This window comes from Hypanus sabinus, unplaced genomic scaffold (assembly GCF_030144855.1).
Source record: "Hypanus sabinus isolate sHypSab1 unplaced genomic scaffold, sHypSab1.hap1 scaffold_898, whole genome shotgun sequence".
Classification (NCBI taxonomy): domain Eukaryota; kingdom Metazoa; phylum Chordata; class Chondrichthyes; order Myliobatiformes; family Dasyatidae; genus Hypanus; species Hypanus sabinus.
Window position 1 is genome coordinate 86,047 of NW_026781751.1, and position 25,687 is coordinate 111,733.

Below are 25,687 nucleotides of genomic sequence, written 5' to 3' on the forward strand. Positions count from 1 at the left end.
CAGGCACGCACCCTCTGAATTCTTCAATTAAAACCAACTCTTGCAAGCTGCTAAAATCATCATTTATATTTTTATATGTGCACCAGCGGTCAAAACACACAAACTTCTCTTAAGCAAGTTCCATATAAGTTTGTTTCACAGACTTCCTGAAATCTCTGAACTTTTGCCTGTATGATTCTGTGTAAAACTGGTAGGCTTTGAGCACAGTCTGTTTCACAATGTCATAATCAGCTGCTTCATCAACCGTAAAAGCAGAATAGGCTTGCTGAGCCTCCCCTTAATTACACTTTGTAAGAGAATAGGCCAACCCTCTTTTAGCCACTTTAAACTCTGAGCAACCTTCTCAAAATGATGAAAGTATTTATCAACCTCTGCTTCGTCAAATGGAGGTACCAATTTAACTTCCCGACTGGCCTTAAACTTATCACCAGAGTCTAACACTCGACCCCTTTGCTGCAATCAATCTATCTTTTCCATCTCGAACAGCCTCTGCATTTATGCTTCCTCCCTCTGCTTTTCTGCCTCCTCTCTGTTTTTTCTGCCTCTTGCCTTTCCGCAGCCTCCACAATTAATTTTTTCACTTGCTCTGGAGCTCAAGCTCACTAGGTTTACTTTCAGGAAACACTTCCAACTCCTCCACTTTAAACACACCCTCAGATACATAATGTTCAGCTATTACACTCTGCATCTGTGCCCTCCTCATTGTCGATTTCCCCTAAGCAAGTTTTAACCTTTTAGCAATACATAACAACTCAATCCTTCTGGCGTCCTCCAATGCCTGGCACTTCGACACATCTATCAACATCCATTGCTATTGATTTTTCACACACAAATAAATCAAAAGGAATTTCCCCAATGAAATCGAAAATTAATGACTACGCCCCCAAATCTGTTCATATCCCAGACGCAGGCCCAAATTTTGTTAGGAATTATAACGCTTTAGAAACGAACACCAGCAATAGACGACACCTGGAGTCTGTTTATAATGTTAAAACCATCTTTATTAGAATCTACTTATAATATAACTTAAACAAGATAAACAAATGTGTTATGTGTATATATGTGTGCAAATATAACTCCCAGACTATTGATTTCGGGAGAAACAAGGCTTGGCGTCTTGAGATGGCAAAGTATGGAAGTTCAGTTCAACCATGGAATAGGTGATGAGAGAGATATTTGTAATTCCGCGTAAATGTTAAGAGAAGGCAATTATGTCGAATTGCACAGGTATCATGGTGGTAAAACGAGACAACAGTTGCTGTAGATTTTACCCGTCATCTTTCCAAATCCACGAGCGAATTACCACGGAAAGTGACTTGTCACAAGGGGTATCGTCTTCAAGTGAATTACCCCACCACATCCAGGCAATGGTTAACACATCAGTGGTCATCACAGGTTACCCCAAATCAGATCCACTCCTACGGATCAAACGAGGTGACAACCACACATTTGAGTACGCTGAATCGATAATTAACCCACCCTCGTGGGCAAAGGAAAGTTGCAATCAGTGACCCTTGGCCACTGGTTCCCTTGTTTTGATCTTTCCATTTTTCCTCCTTGGTTTCCGTCTGACTCTGAGTGTCTGTGTCCTCGGTTAAAACTGAACAAGCTGCACGCGATGAAAACAAACTGCAAGTCATACTGATTTAACTTTTTATTTTCTCGCTCTTAAAATGGCAGTCTACAGCAAACGAAATCTAGGGATTAATAACAACGGCAACTCCCCATTGTGAACTGACTGATGTACCAGTACTTGGGATGACTGAGTGAATCCCTTCCCACATTCTGAGCAGGTGAACGGTCTCTCTCCAGTGTGAACTCGCAAGTGACTCTGTAGGTTGGGTGACCGAGTGAATCGCTTCCCACATTCTGAACAAATGAAGGGCTTCTCCCGGGTGTGAACCCGCTGATGTGCCATTACGTCAGGTGATTGAGTGAATCCTTTCCCACAATTTCGGCAGATCTCCTGCCTCTGCCCGGTGTGAACTGACGGTGTGTCCGCAGGTGGAAAGACCAATTGAATACTTTCTCACAAACAGAACAGGTGAATGGCCTTGTCCAGTGTGAACGTACTGATGTACCTTCAGTTGAGATGACCGAGTGAATCTATTCCCACTGTATGAGCAGGTGAACGGCCTTTCTCCTGTGTAAAATGACGGACATGCCAGTTGGTCAGATGACCGAATAAATCCCTCCCCACAGTCTGAGTAGGAAGGATGGTCGATTGAATCCCTCGCTCCACTTCTTAAATATCTGGACAGAGACAGCAAAACTGGCGTGTTGTGTTTGAGATTCCTGCAGACAAATCCGTTCTTGTTTTAACCTCAGAAATGATTTACAAAGTCCAACAATGGCTGTAGGACAATATTTCAGATGAGATTGCTTGAGTCGCCAAGTTTTGATCTGGCTGTTCCTCGCTGTTGCAATGAGGTTGAACCCAAGTTGGACAGAGAAATCATCTCCTGACTGGGCAGAGAGCTGGTATCTGGAATGACCATTTATTCCCCGATGCTCTTCCTATTTCTAACAGAATGGGGCATTTCTGCCATCTGCAATTTGTACCCTGGCTCAGTTTGACTCTCTCCATTGGTATTATTCCCTCTTCCTGCTGAGCTGCATGGGTTCCTGGCCCCACAGTATCTGAAACACTCTCATGCAAATTGTCTTTCTCGACGTGCATCTGAGATTTTCTTTTATTATTAACTTAAAGTTCCACAATTTTAACGCCATATAAAAAGTCCCTACTGAGGTGAATGGTTGATCTGCACAGCTTTTAAAAGGACTTAGAGTGAATGTTAGTGTTACTTCAGGTTCTTGTGGAAAATTACAATACAGAACAAGGCCATTTGGGCCATCTGGTTTGTGCTGAACTAATTAAACTGCCCTTTCCCACACCCCTGCCGTCCAGATACCTACACGAACTTCTTAAATGTTAAAAACATGCCCGCATGCACCACTTGTGCTGGTTGCTCATTCCACACCCGTATGATCGTCTGTGTGAAGTAGTTTCCCCTCATGTTCCCCTTAACGTTTCACCTTTCACCCTTAACCCATGGCTTCTGGTTGTAGTCCCACCCAATCTCAGTGCTGAAAGCAAGCTAAGGGGACCGTGGATGACAAGGAAAGTCATGGACTGTATAAAAATGAAAGAGAAGGTGTATAACATAGCAAAGATGAGAGGGAAGCGAGAGGATTGGGATACTTTTAAAGAGCAACAGAAGATAACTAAAAAAGCAATACGGGGAGAAAATACTAAATTCTAAATTCTCCTGCTAAATTCCTGTGTATACAAGCCTGGCTTTCCCGGCTCCTGTTTGATTCTTACTGAGGGAGAGAGAGAGAGGGGCGGAACAATTTGACCATGTTGTTGCATCTTGGGTCTACATAGCTCGTAGATTGTTTTATTTAAGCAAGGACAGTCACAAACACAGTCAGCCAGAGAGAAAGAAAGAAGATGGAAAGCTCGAAACAAAGGGCCTAGTGGCCAAAGGCCACTTTTTGGACTCTCCTATGCCCACAAGGCGGGTTGATTATTGATCCAGCGTATACCGAATGCGTGATTGTCACTTGGTTTGATCCATTGGAGTGGATCTGTTGGTTTGGGAGTATCCTGTGAGGACCACTTGTGCTAACCCTTGCCTGGGGGTGGTAATTCACTTGAAGAGGTACCCCTGTGACAAATCACTGCTGGTGATAATTCGTATAATCCAAATGGGGATCTGTTGCAGTATCTCGTGGCTACCAGTTTTGTTAACCCTTAACAGGATTCGGGTGTGTTATGTGGTAAATGCTTGTGAGAAGGGATATTCTGTTGAAATCACTGTCGGTAATACTTTGTGTGTTGGATCTGGATTGGGATTACCTTGCGGAATCTACCTGTGTGTTAACCCTTGCCTGAGTGGTAGTTCCTTCTGAAGACAGTACTCCTGTGATAAGCTGCTTCTGGTGATAATTCGTATGTGGATTCAGAACAACGACGGATAAGACCTACAGCAACTGTTATCCTGTTTTACAACTGTGTAATTTGTGGAAATCAACGTAATTGCCTTCTCTCGACATTCACCTTGGATTACAAATATCTCTCTCTCGTCATTGATTCCGTTGATGAACTGAACTTTCATACTTTACCATCTCAAGACTTTAAGCTTGGTATTCCCTGAGCTCAGTGGTTTGGGAGTTATATGTACACATATGTGTACTCATAACACTTTTAGCTGTTGATTATTTTGCTTAATTTGTTATATTATAAGTAGATACTAATAAAGTCCGTGGTTTTAACATCAAAACCACAATGCAGGTGTGGTCTATTGCTGCTGGCTCATTTAAACCGTTACAGGAATGTAACAGAGGTGTTCGTGTTTATGTCTTTCTCGGGGCCCCCATGTTAACACCTTTCTGTCTCTCTGTCAACCTTGACAAACAGGTAGAACCAGGTGCCCGCTGGGTAAAACTATGATTCCAATGTCTGTAATCCTGTTCAACCAGAGTTAGGATGAACAATTTGGCTACAAGCACTTGAGAAGCTGGCCACAATACTCCAGGGGCCCTGACAGAAACACAGGCCCAAATAACAGAAATATCCACTGAAATGATTGCAGTTCGTCAAACAGTCCTACAGAATCATATGGCTTTAGATTTTATCCCAGCTGAGAAAGGGGGAACCTGTGCTATTATTGACACAGAATGCTGCACCTATATCCCCGATGAGTCTACATCCCTCTCTAAGCACACTGCCAGGGAGACTGACAGCATCAGGAGAGTAGGGCAGGATTTACACGGGTTCACCGAAGGGTCGAAATGGTGATCTTCGAAGACCTGTCGGTAATATGTGGGGCAAGATATTGAATTATGTCCAAAAGGTTGTACATATCTTTGTTATAAATACTGATGTATGCCGTTTTTACCCACTGAGCAGTCAATGCTGTACTAGGTTGCTTTCTCTGTAAAACGTTACTGCTTTGTTGATCATGCAATGATGTAAAGGATGGAATGATAAAGTATGTAAAAGGGTTAACACTTCGTTAAACAATAGCGACCTGTTTTTCCGAAAGAAACTGCTGATGATCAACCAATGTGTTAAGCCGTCCTGAGCCATATTTCTGCTTGAGGGTAGCTAGCTAGGGTTTCAGGATGCTTATCTTCTTGTGCACTCATGTGTAGAGATAGGACAGCCGCAGTCTGTTCAAAGGCATTATGACTATTTTGTAATTTGTCTTTAGGGTCTGTCATGTTGTAAATATTTTTGGCTCCAGCCTGTCTTGAGTGGGGAATATCTGGACAGATATATCTGTGGTGTAAGGGGAATTAGTGAATTGGATGGGAGTATTCACAGACTGTTCCTGTCTGAGTGACTAAGTAAGTAAGTCCCGCTCGGAGCGAATAGTTCAAAGGTTAATTTATAATCAAACCAGGTATTCATAAATAACGCTAAGATTTTTTCTTCTGCAGAGAACCACGAAACAAAGAAAACATGAAGGTCGTTCAGAAAGAAAAAACAAATGAAACTCCCTCCACACCACTCGTATCGAAAAGGACGGCATCCCGATTATCAACCCCCAAAACCCACCCCTCCCGAACAAAAGGTAAGAAAAATATCGACACCCGTTAAAAAACACTCGTACCCCGCACAACTGCGGAGGAGCCGGTGTCATCAGTGTGGAGGCGGCCGCACCGGGACCTGCGAACACAATGGGCGACGCCTGAAGATTCACAGGTGAATTGTCGCCTCACCTGGAAGGATGTTTGGACAACGGAGAGAGTTCGGCCGTCCGGCCCTTTCACTGTGACACCCGGAACTCCACATCAAATCCGTCCAAACGAATCTGGCCGAACTTTAATGACCAATAAATATAATTCCTCTCAGCGATCAGCTGTCTGAGTGATTCCCTGACTCTGAGAGGAAGGGGTATCTATGGTCCACACTGTCAGGGTGTTGAGTTTACCAGGAGACAAAGACTGCAGGGACGAGAGGTTTTCTGTTCACTAATACACTGTGTGTGGACCACGCTGGCAATTCTGGTGTTGTGACCCGAATCGAGACAAGCACCACGCTGCCCACTCCACCAACAACACGGCACAGCCGGACACATAACAGGGGACTTCACATCCCACAACACTGGATTCAGTGATGAAACCCCTGATTAATGTTGTTGTCTCACCGAGAAGTCTATTACCCCTAACCCTGGAATATGGTGTAAAATCCCGCTCCCCATACTAACACGGGTTATACAGACCAAAGAACAAACTGCCGGAGGAACTCAGTGGGTCGGGCAGCATCTGTCGAGGGAAATGGACCGTCAACATTTCGGGCCGAGACTCTCCCTCTAGACTGAGTGTGGACGGGAAATATTCAGAGAAAAGCGGTGAGGGGTGGGGATGGAGCAAGAGCTGGGGAGTGAGAGGTGTATCAAGCTGACAGGGGAGGTGGAAGGGGAAAATAGTGATAAGGATGGAAAGTGAGTAGTTGGGGCAAAACGGGGCTGCAGAAGAAGGAAATTAATTCCATAGAGGATGAACAAAGTTGTTAGAGAGTATTTGTACAGAGAGTGCAATGAAGATACACCTGACTGATCCCTGGAGTGGTGGGGTCATAACTTCAAGAAAGATCAAATGTGATAACTCTGAATGTCATTTTGGAGAATCGAGGACTGAGAGGTGAACACATTGAAATGCACAACATCATTACCGGTTGAACCAGGGATCTGTCTCTGAAAAAGGGGTTGGACTGTCCGGGAATGTGATGAGGGGAAAATTCTCCATTCTGAGAGTGGTGAATATCTGTAAATCCCCTCCACAGAGGACGGTGAACACTCAGTGATCGTCCTCACGTAGAAAAGAGGCCGGCAGAAGTGTGGAGACCGAAGGGATCTGTGAAATGAGGATCGGACAGAAACGTGGCTGAGATGGGAGAGCAGCCGCCATCTTGTTGATGGTTAGATGGGCCGAATGGCAACCTCCTGCTGTTTCTCATTTGATGTTTCAGTGTTCCTGTCCACTGAGGCCGGAGGAATGTGATTAGAAATTAGTGTTTATAAACACAGAACTGATTTAAATGAAACGTGAACACTTCCTGTTTGGGCTTGAATTACGTTTCGGACCGGGATGGGAATCGAGCCCGTGACTCTGACCTGGGGGTGGAGGGAAAGGGATCGGGGTAGATATGGTGTGGAAGAGTAGGCATGTACCTGGTGTAAATATGGAATAATGTGGGGAATGCGGCGGGTGGGTCAGGCAGCGTGTGAGGGGCGAGGAGCAGAGCCACCGGTTCAGGAGGGAGTCCCTCCACCCGTGACCTGATCCCGTTTCCTGTTCACATTTTTCTGCAGATCTGTAGCATCTGCGGGTCACTGCTCTACGTGTCCGTGTAGCTTCATCTTTCCCCGTTCAGACAAGTCAGTGAGATCCGGATCTGTCACGTCTTCTTATTGTGGGTAGACAATGTTTTTTTTCTGTAATATTTTCTGCATGTTTCATTCACTTTTTCGACGTGCTGAGGTGCTGCCAATGTTTCTGGGTGTCTGACCCATTTATGTGAGAATTTAGCCATTTGTATTTATCTGAGCTTCTCATAAATGTGAAAAGTTCAGTTAAGCTTCACTTCCGAATTTCCAAAGCAACAACCCAGTCAGTCAAATAGTTCCAATTAAAATAGTTTATTACATTTTTATTTTTTCTATTTTTGTACTATATATATATATATATATATATATATATTCTTATTTTAAATCACAATTGTTAAAATCTTTTGTTTAGAATTAACAATTAACAACGAATTTCATGGCATATTCCGGTGCTATCAAACCTGATTCTGATATTGATATGGGAGGCCCATCACCGGTCACCTGATCCCAGTTACTGCAGATCGTAATGTGAGATTGAAGCATTTTCCACATATTTGCTTTCCACAGAAATGACAACAGTTCAGTTTCCTTTTGCGGTTCCAGAGCAGAAGCTCAGTCTGTCTAATATTTCCAGACAATTAAAGTGGGGAATTTGTTTATTATCATCACGTACTGAGCTACAGTGAAAATCCTGCCCGACGTACCATCCAAACAGATCGATACATTACGACGGCACATCGAGCAGATATACAACAAAACAATAACAGTAACAAAGTTACACTCACTGTAACAAAGCATTGTGGCTACAGAGAAAGTGCAGTGCAGATAGACATATGGGGCAAGGTCACGTCGAGTTACATTGTGAGGCCGAGTCCATTTTATCATTCATTTGGCTTATAAGTGCAGACGGGAAACCGTCCTTCAGCCTGGTGTTATGCACTTTAAAGCTTTTGTACCTCTCCGCCAATGTGGGAGCGGGTTTGCAGCAACAATATCCAGGCTATGAGCTTCTTTGTGTACATGGCCTGCTTTTCCGAGGGAGGGGAAGTGTAGGGAGAGTCCATGGAGTGGGGGCTGATGTTCTCTGCTCTGATGTTCTCTGCTGTCCAGAGTTCTCTGCAGTTCCTTGCAGTCATGGGCAGAGCAGTAGCCATACAAAGGCGTGAAGTATCAGCAAGGAGCTCAGAGACCTCGGCCTTCACCCTGTCTTATGTAGCTGGATCCTGGACTTCCTGTCAGATCGCCGGCAGGTGGTAAGAGTGGGCTCCATCTCCTCTGACCCTCAGGACACATAACCCACAGGGTTGTCTCTTTGTCCCTCTCCTTTACTTTCTGTGCACCCATGACTTGTGTTGCCACCCACAGCTCCAATCTGCTAATTAAATTTGCCGACAGCACTACATTGATTGGCCTAATCTCACATAATAACTTAAAATCGACCAAATGCCTCCTGACAAGGCTCGGTTCAAACAAACTTTTCACCCTTCTTCAGGTCAGTCAGAGGAAGAGCGATAGCAGCAGTTTTTACAGAACTTACGGTAATATCCATCCATTCCCAGAAACCTCCTAAGAGCCTTCTTAGTAGTCAGAATAGGTTCTTGAGAAATTGCCTGGACTTCTGCCCGAACAGGAGCAAACTTGCATTGAATACATCATCGCCAAGACAGGTCAGAATGGCATGGCCAAACTCACTCTTAGCTAAGTTAACTGTCAGGCTGGCCTGGAAAAACCTGTCAAACAGTTTTTCTACTGCAGGGATATGCTCTTCCCAAGTGTCACTCCCTGTGCCTAAGTCATCAATAAAGGCATCTGTGTGTTCCAACCCACGAATTACAGAGTCATTTATTTTCCGGAATGTTCCTGGACCAGTTTTCACTCCAAACAGCAAGACATTATATTCATACAACCCAGATGGTATCACAAATGCAGATTTTTTCTACCTCTGTCCGTCAATGCAACACACCAATAATTTGTCAACAGATCAATCTTTGTAAGAAATTCAGCTTTTCCAAACTTATTGATGCAATCATCCACCCTACGGATAGGATGGGCATCTGTTTTTGTTACTGCATTTGCCTTCCTATAATCAGTGCAAAATCTAACACTATCATCAGGTTTGGGCACTATAATGCAGGGTGAGCTCCAATATGATGCTGAAGCACCGATAATGCCATTTTCCAGCATATAGTCAATTTTTTGCTCAGCCTATTTACACTTTTCTACGTTCATGCGATATGTGTGTTGTTTAATCGGTTTAACCAATATCTACATCATTTATTGCGACCGTGGTTTGCCTGGGAACATCGGGAAATAAATCTTTAAACTGCAGAATTAATTCCTTCAGCTTTTGTTGTTGCTTTGGCTGCAGGTGAGCCAACCTGTTATCAATGCTTTCTAGAACAACTGAATTCATTAGCCTAACTAGGACAATGTTTTGCTTGTGAAAAGTCTCAGACAAGTCAATTGTTTCATTCTCAGGGTTGCCAGATTCATATGTTTTGACAACAACACTCACAGATGGTGCCTGCTTGTCAAAATCAGGCTTTATTATATTTGTCTGTACCACCTGTGTTAGATTACATCGGTCGGGTGTTTTGATAACATAATTCACATTATTAATTTGAGAGACTATTTCATACGGTCCATTGAGTTTTGCCTGAAGTGGATTTGTCAACATTGGAGATAAGGTAAGCACCTTATCCCCCACCTGGTAATTTCTTTCGCAAGCCCACTTATCAAACCAACATTTCATTTTGTTTTGAGAAATCATTAAGTTTTGTCTCGCTAGACTACAAGCCTGGAGTAGTTCATTGTTGAACTTCAAAACTTAGTCTAACAAGTTAACATGCACATCCCCATCAAATCACTGTACCTTTAACCAGGTCAAAGTTCCCCTCACTCTATGATCAAATACAAATTCAAATGGACTAAAGCCCAGTGATTACTGTACCAACTTTCTTACTGCGAACAAAAGCAAATTCATCTCACTCTTTTCCATTTTCAACACAGTATGTCTTTTTTTGGCGTGTGCGTGCGTGCATCCGATTATGTATTTTTCAGGCCTTTACAAGGCACGGAGTGAGAAAGAGAGACAGTGTTGAACACATTATGTCTTAATCATTGTTTTGAGGGTAGAATGAAATCTTTCCAGAACCCATCGTAATTCTGGAATTACGCAGAAGATATAATTTGTATAGCTCCCAGTACATACACTACCTGCTGGAATAATCCAGATGTAAAATTGCTTCCTTGATCAGACTGGATTTCTTTAGGCAAATCAAATAAAGTAAAACAAAACTTGGTAAGAGCCTTCGCCACAGTTTTAGCTTTAATATTTCTGAGAGGTATTGCCTCTGGGAATCTGGATGCAGTACACATAATAGTTAGCAGATACTGATGGCCAGCTTTAGTCTTTGGCAATGGGCCAACACAATCCACTATAACTTTGGAAAAGGGTTCACCGAATGCAGTTATATATAGACTGCAGTGGGGCACTGTGGAGATCTGATTAGGTTTACCCACAACTTGACCAATGTGACAGATTCTGCAAAAGGTCACAACATCTTTCCTCAGATTAGGCCAGTAGAATTATTTCATAACCCTGTTTACAGTTTTATTCACTCCAAATGGCCACCGGAGGGCAGACAGTGGGCCAAAGTTAAAATTTCAGTCCTATAAACTTTAGGAACTACACCTTGGTGAACAATTGCCCATTCCTCACTCGCTGGTATAGCAGGTGGCCTCCATGACCTCATTATCATTCCATCCTTGTGATAATACCGTACTGGCACTTTCTTAATTTCGTCATCTGAGAAAGCTGTTTCTTTTAAAGCTACAATCTAGAGGACTCAGTTCTGTTCTGCGATAAACTCGTCTGCGTTGGCAGACATTTCAGCCATACCGAGTTCCTGTGCAGGAAGGATAAATGTTAAAATCCATCAGTGGGTCATCAGTGGTTGGGTTAATTGTTAACTGCACTGCAGGAACAACTTTACCATTTGCCAGTTCATTCACTAACAGCAAAGTAACATCTTGCTCTGGTAAACTGGAGCATAATCCGATCTCAACAGGTCCTGAAACCAACCCTGACAGTAAAGTTACCTTGTGCAATGGCACGGAAACCATGTCGCCCCCAATAACTTTAATAAGATTTACCTCACCAGTGTCAGTCTCATCACCAAACATTAGAGCACTGTCTGATATAAGTGGCTGAGAAGCCCCAGTAACTCGAAGAATTTTCACTGCTACCGGGGTGACCCTTCCTTTACTAATGCAAACCCATCTGACATAAAATGATCGAATCCCTTCATAACACGGTCAGATCTCTGAAACATTAACTGAGCCTGAAACAGAATGTTCAGAACTCTGTGGGTTGATAGCTGCTTCAACATACTGAACACAGACATTTGGGACTGCTTCCTTTTCCTTTTTCTTCTTCAGGATGGAACAATTAGCCACCGTATGACCAGCTTTCTTACAATAGTAACAAGTAAGACCAGAATATTTCTCCTTCATCCTTACACTTGTCACTAGTCCCAGCTTTAATTTCTGGTTTACCCTGGTGATCCCTGCTACTCTTTTGGAAGCTCTTATTCCAGATAATCTTAACCGTATGAGTAAAAACAAACTCATCTGCTGCTCTATCAGACTCCGGCAAAGTGGCAGCATCCTTTTCATCTAAATAGCTCTTTATGTCATCAGGAAAGCACCTTTTGAATTCTTCAATTAATAGCAAAACTTTCAATCTGTCACAATCATCATTTATATTTTTACATGTGCACTACCGGTCAAAACACACAAATTTCTCATAAGCAAGTTCCATATGTCTGTTTCACAGATTTCCTCAAATTTCCAAACTTTTGCCTGTATGATTCTGGGACCAACTCGTAAGCGTTCAGCACAGACTGTTTCACGATGTCATAGTCAGCTGCTTCAACAACTGTCAAAGCAGAATAGTCTTGCTGAGCTTTCCTCTTAATTATACTTCGTAAGAGAAAAGGCAAACCCTCTTTCAGCCACTTTAAACTTTCAGGAACATTCTCAAAATGCTGAAAGTATATATCAACCTCGGCCTCGTCAAATGGAGGTACCAATTTAACTTCTTGACTGGCCTTAAACTTTTCACTAGAGTCTAACGCTAGACCCCTTTGCTGCAATCTCTCTATCTTTTACAGCTCAAACAGCCTCTGTCTTTTTGCTTCGTCCCTCTGTTTTTCTGCCTCCCTATCCTCAAACTGCCTCTGCCTTCCGCAGCCTTTATCTTTCATTTCTCTCACTTGTACTGGAGTACAAGATCACGAGGTTTACTTTCAGGAAACACCTCCAACTCCTCCACTTTAAACACACCAACAAATTCATAATGTTCAGCTATTATCCTCTGCATCTGTGCCCTGCTTATTGTCGATTTCCCCTTAGCAAGATTTAACCTTCTAGCAAGACTCAACAGTCCTTCTGGTGTCCCCTAATATCTCAGAGGTTGGCGCTTCCTGACATCTATCAACATTCTTTGCTGCTGATTTTCCACACACAAATAAATCAAATGGACTTCCTCAATTAAGTCAATAATTAATGTCAATGCTCCGAAAAATGTTAATATCTTGGATACGGGCCCAATTTTGTTATGAATCATAACGCTTGAGAAATGAACCAGAAGCAATAAACTACACCTGGAGTCTTTTTGAAGTTAAAACTACCTTTATTAGAATCTACTTATAATATAGTAACAAGCAAGATAAACAAAAGTTAACATTTTTATGTGTATAAATATATGTGTAAATATAACTCCAAAACTATTGAACTTGGGAGAAACAAGGTTTGGAGTCTTGAGATGGCAAAGTATGAAAGTTCAGTTCAACCATGGAATAGGTGATGAGAGAGATATTTGTAATCCAGGGTAAATGTTGAGAGAAGGCAATTATGTCGAATTCCACAGGTTTCATGGTGGTAAAACCAGACAACAGTTGCTGTAGATTTTGTCCCTCTTCGTTCCAAATCGACATATGAATTATCACCGAAAGGGACTTGTCACAAAGAGTACTGTCTTCAAGTGAATTACCACACCACACCCAGGGAAGAGTTAACACATCAGTGGTCTTCACAGGTTACCCCAAATCAGATCCACTCCTACGGATCGAACGAGGTGACATCCACACATTCGATGTATGCTGAATCATTAATTAACCCACCCTTATGGGCAAAGGAAAGTTCCAATCAGTGACCCTTGGCCACCAGTTCCCTGGTTTCAATCCTTCCATTTTTTCTCCTTCTTCTCCGTCTGACTCTGAGTGTCTGTGTCCTCGGTTAAAACTAAACAAGCTGCGAGCGATGCAAACAAGCTGCAAGTCAGACTGATTAGCCTTCTTAATTTCTCTCTCTTAAAATGACAGTCCATGGCAAACAAAACCTAGGGATTCATAACAACGGCCATTCCCCAATGTGAACTGACTGGTGTGCCAGTACTTGGGGTGACTGAGTGAATCCTTTCCCACATTCTGAGCAGGTGAATGGCCTCTCTCCAGTGTGAATTTGCTGATGCCTCTGTAGATGGGATGACTGAGTGAATGTCTTCCCACAGTCTGAGCAAGTGAACGGCCTGTCTCCTGGATGAACTTGCTGATGTACCTTCAGATGCAATGATTTAGTGAATCCCTTCCCACAGACTGAGCAGATGAATGGCCTCTCCCCAGTGTGAACTGATTGGTGTCTCTGTAGGTGGGATGCCAGTGAGAATCCCTTCCCACATTCTGAGCAGGTGAATGGCTTCTCCCCAGTGTGAACTTGCTGGTGACTCCGCAGGGTGGATGATTCAGTAAATCCTTTCCCACATTCTGAGCAGGTGAACTGCTTTTCCCCAGTGTGAACTGACTGGTGTGCCAGTAATTGGGATGACTGAGTGAATCCCTTCCCACAAACTGAGCAGGTGAATGTCCTCTCTCCAGTTTGAATTCGCTGATGACTCAGCAGATTGGATGACTGAGTGAATTCCTTCCCACAGACTGAGCAGGTGAAAGGCTTCTCCCCATTGTAAACTCGCTAGTGTGCCATTAGGTCAGATGACTGAGTGAATCCTTTCCCAGTAATTCAGCAGATGACAGCCTCTGCCCGGTGTGAACTGACTGGTGTGTCCACAGGTGGAAAGACTGACTGAATCCTTTCTCACACACAGAACAGGTGAATGGCCTTGTCCAGTGTGAACTTACCTTCAGTTGAGATGACCGAGTGAATCCATTCCCACTGTCTGAGCAGGTGAACGGCCTTTCTGCTGTGTAAAATGACGTGCGTGCCAGTTGGTCAAATGCCCGAGTGAATCCGTCCCCACTGTCTGAGCAGGTGAACGGCCTTTCTGCTGTGTAAAATGACGTGCATGCCAGTTGGTCAAATGCCCGAGTGAATCCCTTCCCACAGTCTGAGCAGGAAGGATGATCGAGTGAATCCCTCCCCACAGTCTGAGCAGGAAGGATGATCGAGAGAATCCCTCCCCACAGTATGAGCAGGAAGGATGATCGAGAGAATCCCTCCCCACAGTCTGAGCAGGAAGGATGGTCGAGAGAATCCCTTCCCACAGTCTGAGCAGGAAGGATGATCGAGTGAATCCCTTGCTCCACTTCTTGAACATCTAGACAGAGACAGCAAAACTGGCATGCTGTGTTTGAGATTCCTGGAGACAAATTCCTTCTCATTTGTGACCTGTAAATAGATTTACAAAATACATCAATGGGAGTCGGACAACATTTCTGGTGAGATCACTTGAATTGCCAAGGTTTGATCATCCAATTTGCTATCTCATCTTGAATGCTGAATGACTGAACATTCTTGAGCAAACTCCTTGCTAAAGTCCATGCAGAGAACATCCACTGCCTTGACCTCCCCATCTATTTTGCTTCCTCATATGGATTACCATTCTGATCTTGCAGAGGATTAATTTTTTCCCATGTAATCTTTTTTACTCTGAACATATCTGCAGATTCCCCGAGAATTCTACTTCAACTTGTCTCCTGGGGCAACCTCATGCCTTCATTTATTTCATTCATAAGTGTTCTCTTGAATTTCCTTGTAATTCTTAAGTACCCCATTTGTTCCTATCTGCCTGTACCTGGTATGCGTCTCCTTTTTTTTTTGATCTGGGAGGAGAAAGCCAAAGGGGTGATAGAGCGGCATGCTGAGAAGTTGGGGTAACGGGGGGGGGGGGTAAAATGAAAGTTGCAGGGGGAATGGGAGCCTGAATAACTGAACAGAGAGTGGAGTGTTTGTGCAGATAGTTGTTGTTCAGTCCTCAATTGTCAGGAATGAAAAAGTTGAGCATGATGCAGTGAATATGCTGAGCTCTGTATATTTCAATACAAGGAGCATTTTAGGAAATGCAGATGTGTTCAGGACATGGATCAACACCTGGAATTGAGATACTAGGATCTGGCAACTGTGGATTGGGACAGGCTGCTTTATGGCAAGGTATAGGCAGGCAGAATCTTATGGTGTATAAGAAATGCAAGAGAACACATAAGAAATAAACCAGTATGGCTAAAAGAAGGCATAAGGTTGCCCTCACAGAAAAGATGAAGGATAATTCTCTGAGATTCTAGAGATAGATTAAGAGCAAAAGGATTGCAAGGCACAAAGTTGGTCCTCTGGAAGACCGGAATGGCAATCCACATGTGGAACCAAAGCAGATGGTGGATATCTTAAATCTTCAATATTTTTCCATCTCTGTTTACTCAGGAGATGGACAAAGAGTCTATGGGAGTGTGGAAAAGTGCCATTCAAATCGTGGACCCTATACAGATTAAAGAAAAGTAGTTACTTCACTATTCAAAATAGAAGATAGAAATCTACAGCATATTCCAGGCCATTCAGCCTAAAATGTGATGCCAACCATGTAACCTACTCTAGAAACTGCCTAGAATTTCCCTCGCACACAGCCCTCTGTTTTTCTAAGCTCCATGTACCTATCTAAGAGGCTGTTAAAAGACCCCATTGTATCTGCCTGGAAAACCGCTGCTGACAGTGCATTCCACGCACGCACCAATCCCCGTGTAAAACTTTTACCCCTGATATCCCTCATTATCTATTTCCAAGCACCTTAAAACTATGCCCCCTCGAGTTAACCATTTCAACCCTGGGAAAAAACCTCTGGCTACCCACACGCTCAATGCCCCTCTTCATTTTATACACCTAACAGAGGCTCTAAACATAAAGAAGGAAATTGTACATTAGATTGGGGATTTGTTAGAAGTATAGAAAATTATGAGATTATAGATAGGTTAAATGCAAGCAGCTTTTTCCACGGAGGTTCGGTGGGACTACAACCAGAGGTCATGGGGAAGTGGGGAAGGTGAATATTTAATGGGAACATGTGGAAAAGCTCTTTACTGAAATGGTTGTGAGAGCGTGGAATGAGATGCCAGCACAAGTGGTGAAGATGAGCTCGGTTTTACCATTTAAAATAAGTTTAGATGGGAGCCTGGATGTTAGGGGTATGAAGGGCGAGTGTCCCTGTGCGGGTCGTTGCATTAGACAGCTTAAATGTTTTTTTCAGAATTGACTCGATGGGCCAAATAGTCCATTTCCGTACTGAACTTTTTCGTGGTTCTATGACAGAGAAGCTGGCCAAACTTTTTTGGAAGGGAAAGATAGGAGTGACAACGGAGCAACAAAGGCTGGAGTTTCTGGGAGCAATTTGGGAGCTGAGTGATTCCACATAAGTAGAAATATTTAGAAAGACAGGTGGACACAACCGTGGCTAAAATGAGAAGTCAAAGCCAACATAAAGCCAGATAGAGGGCACATGATAGAGCAAAAACTTTTAGAAACCAACAGCAGACAACTAAAAACACTCAGATGAGCTTAGTGCGTGGAATCCTGATATTGTAGTCATTAATGGGTCTTGGTAGCTCCCAACAGTCTGAGGGATTTAGAGGAACAAAACATCTGGGGCCTCGCTATCTCTTGAAAACCAAGTTCCCCTGCACCAGTTATCTCTCAACTTTTATCTTGGCAAGCACATACAGACTCTACACCCTCAAAATTTCACTTCTGAAGGCCTCCCTCTTACAAATACTCCGTTGCCAGGAAACAGCCTGTCCCAAACCACACTTGTCAGACCCTTTCTGATACCATCAAAATTGACCGTTCTCCAATTTAGAATCTCAACCCATGGTCCAGACCTTTCTTATACCATCTTTATTTTGAATCTCATGGCATTATGATCACTAAATTTTGTCACCAGCCTCGGATCATTTCCTAACAGCTTATTGCGCACTTCTACGTCGGGAATTCTACGTAATGACTAAGGGCACATTTGACAAACATTACCCCATCTAGTCCTTTTACAGTGTGGGAGTCCCAGTCAATATGTGTAAAGTTAAAATCACTTACTGAATCAACCTATGTTTATTGACATGGTCTGCAATCTCTCTACAGATTTGTTCCTCTGAATCCCTCAGACTGTTGGGTGTAAACAAGTCCCAATAATGGCTACAATATCACAATTCCCTGTCCTGAGCTCATCTGGCTTTCCTACGAGGCTTCTTGCATTGTGATATACACAGCTCAGCACATTCATCGCACCATGCTCCATGTGATTGCTGACTTTGTCTGAGGTCTGAACAAAATCTGACTGGTGTCAAGAAAACAAACTCTCCCTCAATTTCACAAAAACAAAGGAGCTGATTGTGGACGACAGAAGGAATCGAGACAGGCTAACCCCTATTGACATTAATCAATCTGTGGTTAAGAAGGTGAAGAACTTTATGTTCTTTGGCATAAACACCACCGAGGATATCACATGGTGCCCTGACGAAGGGTCTCGGCCAGAAACGTCGACAGTGCTTCTTCCTATAGATGCTACTTGGCTTGCTATGTTCCACCAGCATTTTGTGTGTGTTGCTTGAATTTCCAGCATCTGCAGATTTCCTCGTGTGTGCGTACCAGCTGTGTTGTAAAAAAAAAGTACAACAGCACCTCTGTCACCTCAGATGACTGAAAAGTTTGGGTTGGGGCTCCAAATACCAAGAACATTCTACAGGAACACAATTGAGAGCACCCTGACTGGTTGCGTCACTGCCTGGTATGGGAAACTGTACTTCCCGTAATTGCAGGAACTTGCAGAGAGTGGTGCGGACAGCCCAGCACATCTGCAGATGTCAACTTCCCACTATCAATCCATTTACAGAGACAGGTGTGTAAACATGCCCTAAGGATATTGGGGACCCAGTTCACCACAACCACAAACTGTTCCTGCTGCTACGATCCTGGGAACGTTACCACAGCGAAAGGAATAACAGACTCTGGCACGTTTGTTATATGAAAGCTACTTGTTGCCCAGGACAAAGTTTTTTGATGTCATTATCTTCCCAGAGAGAATGGGTCAAAACATGTCGTCACGGGTAGAAAAGTCCAGAACAAAAGAAGGTAGAATCTATTATAAATATGAAGGGAAGGGTAATAGTCTGTCTCATTGGAGTCTGGCACATTTGGGATGTGAAAGTTACTTGTTGCCCAAGGGCAAAGGTTTTTGATGTCATTAACTTCCAGACAGAATGGGTCAAAACATGTCGTCACGGGTAGAAAAGTCCAGAACGAGAGGAGGTAGGTCAACAACACACAGAAAATGCTGGAGGAACTCAGCAGGCCAGGCAGCATCTATGGAAAAGAGTACTAATGCTGAATTCCTCCAGCATTTTGTGTGTGTTGCTTCGATTTCCAGCATCTGCAGAGTTTGTGATTGGAAGAGAAACAAAGGTGATTTTCTCAACTGGTGATGTAAAAAAATTTGTTCCCTTTTTCCGAGTTCCTAATCCTTGCATTTAGATATCTGGAGCTCAGCTCTGTCCGACAGATCCATCCGTTCCCATTCCCTCAGCAGCCGGAAGCTCCCCGGGGCCCGTGCACGGATCGTGGGGCTGAGAGAGAGGGAGGCGAGCTGGGCTGTCCCGGGATTGCGGGGTACAGTGTGGGATGCTCACAGCAGTTGCCCCTCAGTCGGTGTTTAGGATAGTCGTCCGCAGATAACCGCTTACCTGCGTCCGATCCAGTTGCCGGGCTCCCGAGGCCTTTTGTGAACTGCACGCATGCGTAAAATTCGCCACCGTCACAACCTTCACGCCTGCCCATATGACCGATGCTTCAGCGCTGGCGAATTTTTTAATGCTGAGCATTATGGGTACGCACGGTGCCATTAAAAGTTTCTGCAAACGCCAGTTCCATGTCCAAACTTCAGTTTTCATTTGTATATGGAAAACTCAGCAGCTGCTTTAACGCAGAAAGCGGCTCCCATACTCAATATCAAAGGGTATCTAATGCCAACGTTCAATCCTCTTACAAAGGCAGATATAAGACACAAAAGATTCTGCAGTTGATGGAAATACAGAGACGCACACACACAAAATGTTGGAGGAAATTTGCCATTCAGGCAGCAACTAAGCAGAGGATTACAAAAACAGCAAAGGGAAAAACAGAGTTCTGAGAATACTCTACCGCCGACCAGAGGGTGCTACATATCCCGTCCCACCATGGACGGCATCTGACGGCCCAGTACTGTCCGGAATGTCCTTTGGAATTCTGAGTAAAGGACAGGATCCAAAATATCCCTTCTTCCTCCGGACCATATCCCACCCATACTGGTAAAATGATCCCCAGTGGTGAGGGGCGGAGGGAAAGGCATGTGTGGCTTCCGATTCGGGGCCAAGTAGGGACAACGTACGTTTAAATCCCGATACGTGTAAGGCGGGATGAATTTTTAGAGAACGGGGAAGATGTGGTGTGTATGTTGCCGGGGCAGTTTCCCTCATGACTTTAGAGAGACGGATAAAGCGAGGGGCTAGGTTCCGCCATTCCAGTGGACGATCTTTATTTGAACAGAGACCCGCTTGTCAATATTGAAAGAGAGGCCAAGCCGCCTGTATCTGTTGGCCTTGGCCTGCAGCCCGGCTGAATTTCCTTTCCGAGTTTCTGTCCTTGAGAACCCTTTGAACAAATTACTGGGCGGAGGGAACTCCGACATCTAATTCCTGATCAGGAGACTGAGCGGGCAGAAACTCAATTTGACATTCGAATGGGGTCATACCCAGCGGTGAATGCTGAAGGGTATTGTGGGCGAACTCGGCCCGGATTAAATGGTCACTCCAAGAGGACAAATTCCCGGACAGAAGGCAGAGAAGCGGTCGCACCGGGTCCGGGTCCGTCCTCTCAGCCTGCCCATTAGTCTGAGGGGGGAACACCCACTGGCACAAGCTGATGGGGAGGATCAGAGACATTGCCGGGTGTCGATGGCGAAGAGGAAGATTCAGAAGGAGGGTTCAGTGAGGTGGTGTGTGGTCTTTGGATGTGTGTAAAACTTGTGGACTGGGTGTCGGTGATTTCAATGCGAATGGTCTGTTCTGATGGACTGGACTCAGGGGGTTTCCGTGTTGGAGGACTGGGCTGATTCGGACAGGTCATTGGGGAGACATGTGTTTATTGGGAGGTGTGTTTAATGAGCAGGTGAGGGGAGGGAGAACGGTCTCTGGTGGAGAGATGTGGGTACAGCCCGTCCGGAAGGCGCTGGGTGATTGGAAGAGGTTAGAGGAGGAGTTGTGGTGTCTGTTGGGGCTGAGAGATTCCGAAGGTCAGTATCTGTAACTACTTGGAGACACGCGTAGTCAGTGTGAGAGGGTCGTGCAAAAGGCGTGTTTTATTATCGGGAGTCACGATCTTCAGTATTTTATTTCACCTGCTATATTTCCCATTAACCTTCCTCTATATCACGGTTATGTTCTCCCAAAGTTTTCCCGCTCTCCATTAGTGATTATAAAAATTTGGAAATGCTACTGTCATCTGAGGAAGTCCAGTGTGAATCCTTCACCGGTCCGGAGAAGCAGCAACATTTCAGGGCTTGATTCTGCGGAGTCGCGCTCCCAGTTATTGCACGATATCAAATCTCCATGGCAACACAATTGCCCAGCAGCTTTTGGAAGTCAGTAACTGCCCCATTGCATGAGCTTACGCATCCTCTGCTTCACTGAAGGGTTACCCCGTGTTAATAAGAAGCGATTTTTTAAACAACCTTGTTCTAATATATCACAATTGTCCCAGTGAATGCAAATTGAGCCGCTTCCCCGCATCTCCATCCTCTGTGTGGAATGTGTTTTGATTCCCGGTTAGATTTTTTCGAGGCACATTCAGTGTATTCTTCCTGTACCGACCGTCCACAGTCCTTACACCTACTGTGACTCTGCCTTCGCAATCTCATATCATCCTGGCAGACTCCCCACATCTTCTCTCTTCTAGGCATAATTTAACTACCTTCTCCACATTTTCCATATAACTGAAAGCCAACGTTCTTAGCATTTGAGTGTCCTACAAACTGCGATATCATCCTGGCAGATTCCATCACAGTCTCCCATCTTCCAAGGATGATCTAACCCCTCTCCCCAAATCTCCCGTATCACTGATAGGAAACGCTTTTAGCAATTATGCTGCAATTTTACCGTTTGAATGTCAGGATATGAAGACAACATAAATAATAAAAATCAATACTGTGATTGATCTTTCTGAAGCAAAATTGCCGGGCACACATTACTCCTACCGAAGATATTAATTCTGAAGTTATACAACTTAACGTTATTGAAAGTATAAAACGTAAATTCTTTTAACTTGTTTCTCGTTTTCCTCATGTTCGACATCATTGTTGTAAAGGGCCTGTGCTGCAAACCTGTTATAGCAAGAGTAACTTGTATTTACTGTATGAAAATACCCTCAGGCCAATAGGAAATGTGTCCCGATATGTTATCAAATTAGAGCGAAGTTGGGCCGATGAAGAATTACATCTCATCCGGACTGTAGGATTCGACTCTTGCTGAAACTGGAAAGCTTCATCCGGACAGAGAAGATGCAATTATTCTCCCAGCTACATACAGGTATAGCAGACAAACCGGAAGTTTAAATAAAGGGAGAATTCGGAACAAGAGGGAAGGAGAATGGACGTCGGGATTGGCAGACACGGCCAGGTCACTAGCAAGATTTAGAAAATGGACACTTCGACAATGGATCTGCGTGTTTTCAATCCCGGATATCAGGGTGATATAATGTGCAAGGTAAAATACATTTTACAGAACGGAAACGACAAGCAATCTAATCTATAATAGAAAAATAAATTATTTTTCTTCTGAAATAATGGAAAGGCAGAAATGCTGGGAACAGTAACTTTTTCAGGCAGTTCAATTCATTAATGTGCTTGCAGAGCAGGTATCTTATTTTGAAATTTGTAAATTATTTGACCCTTTCATCTGAGCGGTACAGACCTAAAATATTTCAAAACTAAAGTAGCCGGCGAGAGCAGAATGATTTTCACCTGCTCTCTGAATCTGGTCTTGGTCACTCCGTAGATAAATGTATTCGTGCAGCTGCTGAAATTCTGATTCACTGAACCCCAAAACTGTGCCTGAAAAAGCCGAATGGACGTTTCCAGGTCTGTGTAGAGGCATCGCGTGAGAATGAAGATCAGAGTGGTTGTCGCCCAACAGAGAAGGAAACTCGCCGACAGGCTGAAGAGCAGAATGATGGATTGTCTCCGACTCTCCATCTCCGGATCTCGCTGTTTCCCCCAATTTTCCCGTCCCTTCAGCCCCCTGCGGACTCTGCTCGCCGCCAGTATCTGTCTGACGGTCAGAGCATTGAGGGTCAAAATAAGGAAGAAAGGAAGTAGCGGATTCAACAGACGGTCCACCCAATAAAACCCCTCAAACGATGGCGAGAAAGGCACTACAGGTCTACTGAAACAAATACAATTTGTAAACCACACGGAACAGTCAACGGCCACGTGACACAGGAAGTAGTGGACAAGGCAGAACGGAGCGTTGTCCAGGACTCCGTAATTAAATCCTTTTGCTTGACCCATCTGGTGTAACAGGACTTCGATAATCACCACCATCAGATCCGCGGCAGCCATCGCCACCACGTAACGTGTGACGCATTTGGAGAGACCGCAGTTTCCTCGGCTGAGAATGATGATCGCCACAAGGTTATATGCAGTGTGACAAAAAAGACCAACAATAAGAATAAAGAAATTCAAACTCATTTTTTGGCAGAAATACAGCCGTCAATTGTTCTCTTGCAATTAAATCTCTGCTGGACATTATCAGTGGAAGTAAAAAGATACTTTGTTTGATCACGTGACCGCAGCAGAATGCGTTTTACAGTTGCGCATGCTCACATTAATCTCTTCACGTTTCACGGATGCAGCAGCGATGAGCAGAGTCCAAGAATGATGGATCACAGAAACGGGTCCTTCGGCCCAATATCTCCATGCCGACCAACCTGGCCACCTAATACAGTTGTTCGTGATTGGGTCACATTCGTCAAACTGTCTTCAAATATTGCTAACGACTCTGTAGCGCTCATTTCCTTTGTCAGGCTGTTCAATACACAGAGCTACTATGTGAGTAAACGTCTCTCGTGATCCAGCTATATTTCTGCCCTCAATAAAATGCCACTCGGCCGAACCTCACCCTGTAACTCAACCCAGAGAGTCCCTACAGCATCTCTGTGAATACTGCCTGCTCTCTTTTCAGCGGACTTCTGCCTTTCCTATAACAGGGCGACAAGACTGTTCACAGAACTCCAAGCGCGGTATCTCCAAGGAGAGGGGTACTGTAATTGAAGTGCGCATCTACGCTTCTTTCCGAAAGTCTGTGTTACTATTGGATTGCAACGTCAGATTCTGAAAACAAGATCTTGCACCGCAGCAACCTTCCCTCTGTTTTATTTTACTGCTTCGGGGACAAACCATTGCTCTGAGCAGAACATTGTTACCCGGTCTTAATAGTGCTCGGAACTTGTAACGTTTTATAAATCTGATATGTAAGTCAAACGATGACAAAACATAACACACAACACACGTAAACACTGTCAGACAGTCACAATTGACAGGGAGGATGCAACAGTGAAATGTTCTGACGGGACGGCGATGGTGGTTTCTGAACAGTGAACGACCGACTTCCATTCTGCCTTCATTGTGACCATTTGTGACAGTGTTGTAACTTGAAACAATGACAGTGCATGTACGCTGAAACTAAAATGTTTCACTGTAAATGTGGTACGTTTAGTGTTTAGCACATTTATGGATTATATTCATTAATACAGTTAAATTCAGAGTATTTCATTATTATATTACCAAAGATGTCGAAACATTTTGGCATAATTTCAAAATAATGTTAACATGGTATAAAAGAAATTCCAGCTGCTTGTCCACAAATGCCATGTTCGCGGGGGAATTTCAATCATGACGAGGCTGTGGTATGGAATTGATGATGGGCGCTGTAAAAGTCCTGATCCTTCGAGCCGGAATCGAACCTGCGACCTAAGGATGACTCCATTTCCTCTACAGTCCTCCGCTCTACCAACTGAGCTATCGAAGGAAAAGCGACACCAAGTTTCTCCACGTTGGCTCCTACCGACAATCATTCTGCAGATTTCAGCCCGGCATCTGTCGACCGATGGCAAAAGCCTGCCTGTGGCAACTATCTCGTCCTTCCAGCACTGGGGGCCACAGGCCACGGGATGACGCCGATCACCGCGCTTCTGACAATTCTAGGGACACTACGATTCCAACACAGCTCTTTGATCGTCCTCGCCCGTTCAAATCAAAGCTTTCTCTTTTCACCCAGTAACCAGGGCAATGTCCTTCTAACGACTCACCTGATTTATGCCGGAATCGTCGCCTGCAGCTCATCCATTACTGAAACAGCAGCTGCCAGCCGGCTTTCCCTCCTATCTGCTTTCAACGCAGCAAACCTACGACATTTTCTCCCGACCCTTTGACTGAGATACTTTCCGCTCGCTCTGCGCCAACCGCATCTTTTGTGGATTCTTAGTTCAGGAATTTGATTGAACGAATCCTCGGAATACAAAATGTCGATGGAGAATGCGAGCATCGATCTCGCTACCTCTCGCATGCTAAGCGAGCGCTCTACCATTTGAGCTAATTCCCCAGCACATCGCGCTAGCCTCCTATAATTTGCTCCGTTGGACAAACATCATTGCATGCCTGCCACTGTTCACCGATGCACAATCAGCATCTCACAGACAGGCACACACACTCACTCACTCATCAGTAGCTGAGAGCGGCGTGAGGTCTCTGCTTCCGTATAAGTAATCGAAAGGTACTTACAAAGGATACCGACAATTATAATGACTGTGTAACAAATATCCCTGTCTGGAAACATTGTTAATCCAAGGCTGTTCTGTTTGGAATGTTGTCAATTTCTAAATTATCTTCTATGGATAGCTGAGACCCCGTGAGTGGGGATAAAAGACAGGTCTGGAGAGACACCCTTCAGACACACCAGTGAACACTGACTGAGTGTTGGGAACCC

General features: G+C 44.1%; 2 non-coding genes across 2 annotated transcripts; both read right to left on the bottom strand.

Moving 5' to 3' along the window:
• Window positions 1–24,644: 24,644 nt before the first annotated feature.
• trnay-gua (transfer RNA tyrosine (anticodon GUA)) lies at window positions 24,645–24,730 on the bottom strand. The gene is given in 2 exon segments: window positions 24,645–24,680; window positions 24,694–24,730. It is a non-coding gene; the product is annotated as a tRNA-Tyr (tRNA).
• A 500-nt stretch (window positions 24,731–25,230) lies between these two features.
• trnaa-agc (transfer RNA alanine (anticodon AGC)) lies at window positions 25,231–25,303 on the bottom strand. Its single transcript has one exon. It is a non-coding gene; the product is annotated as a tRNA-Ala (tRNA).
• Between the last annotated feature and the right edge of the window lie 384 nt (window positions 25,304–25,687).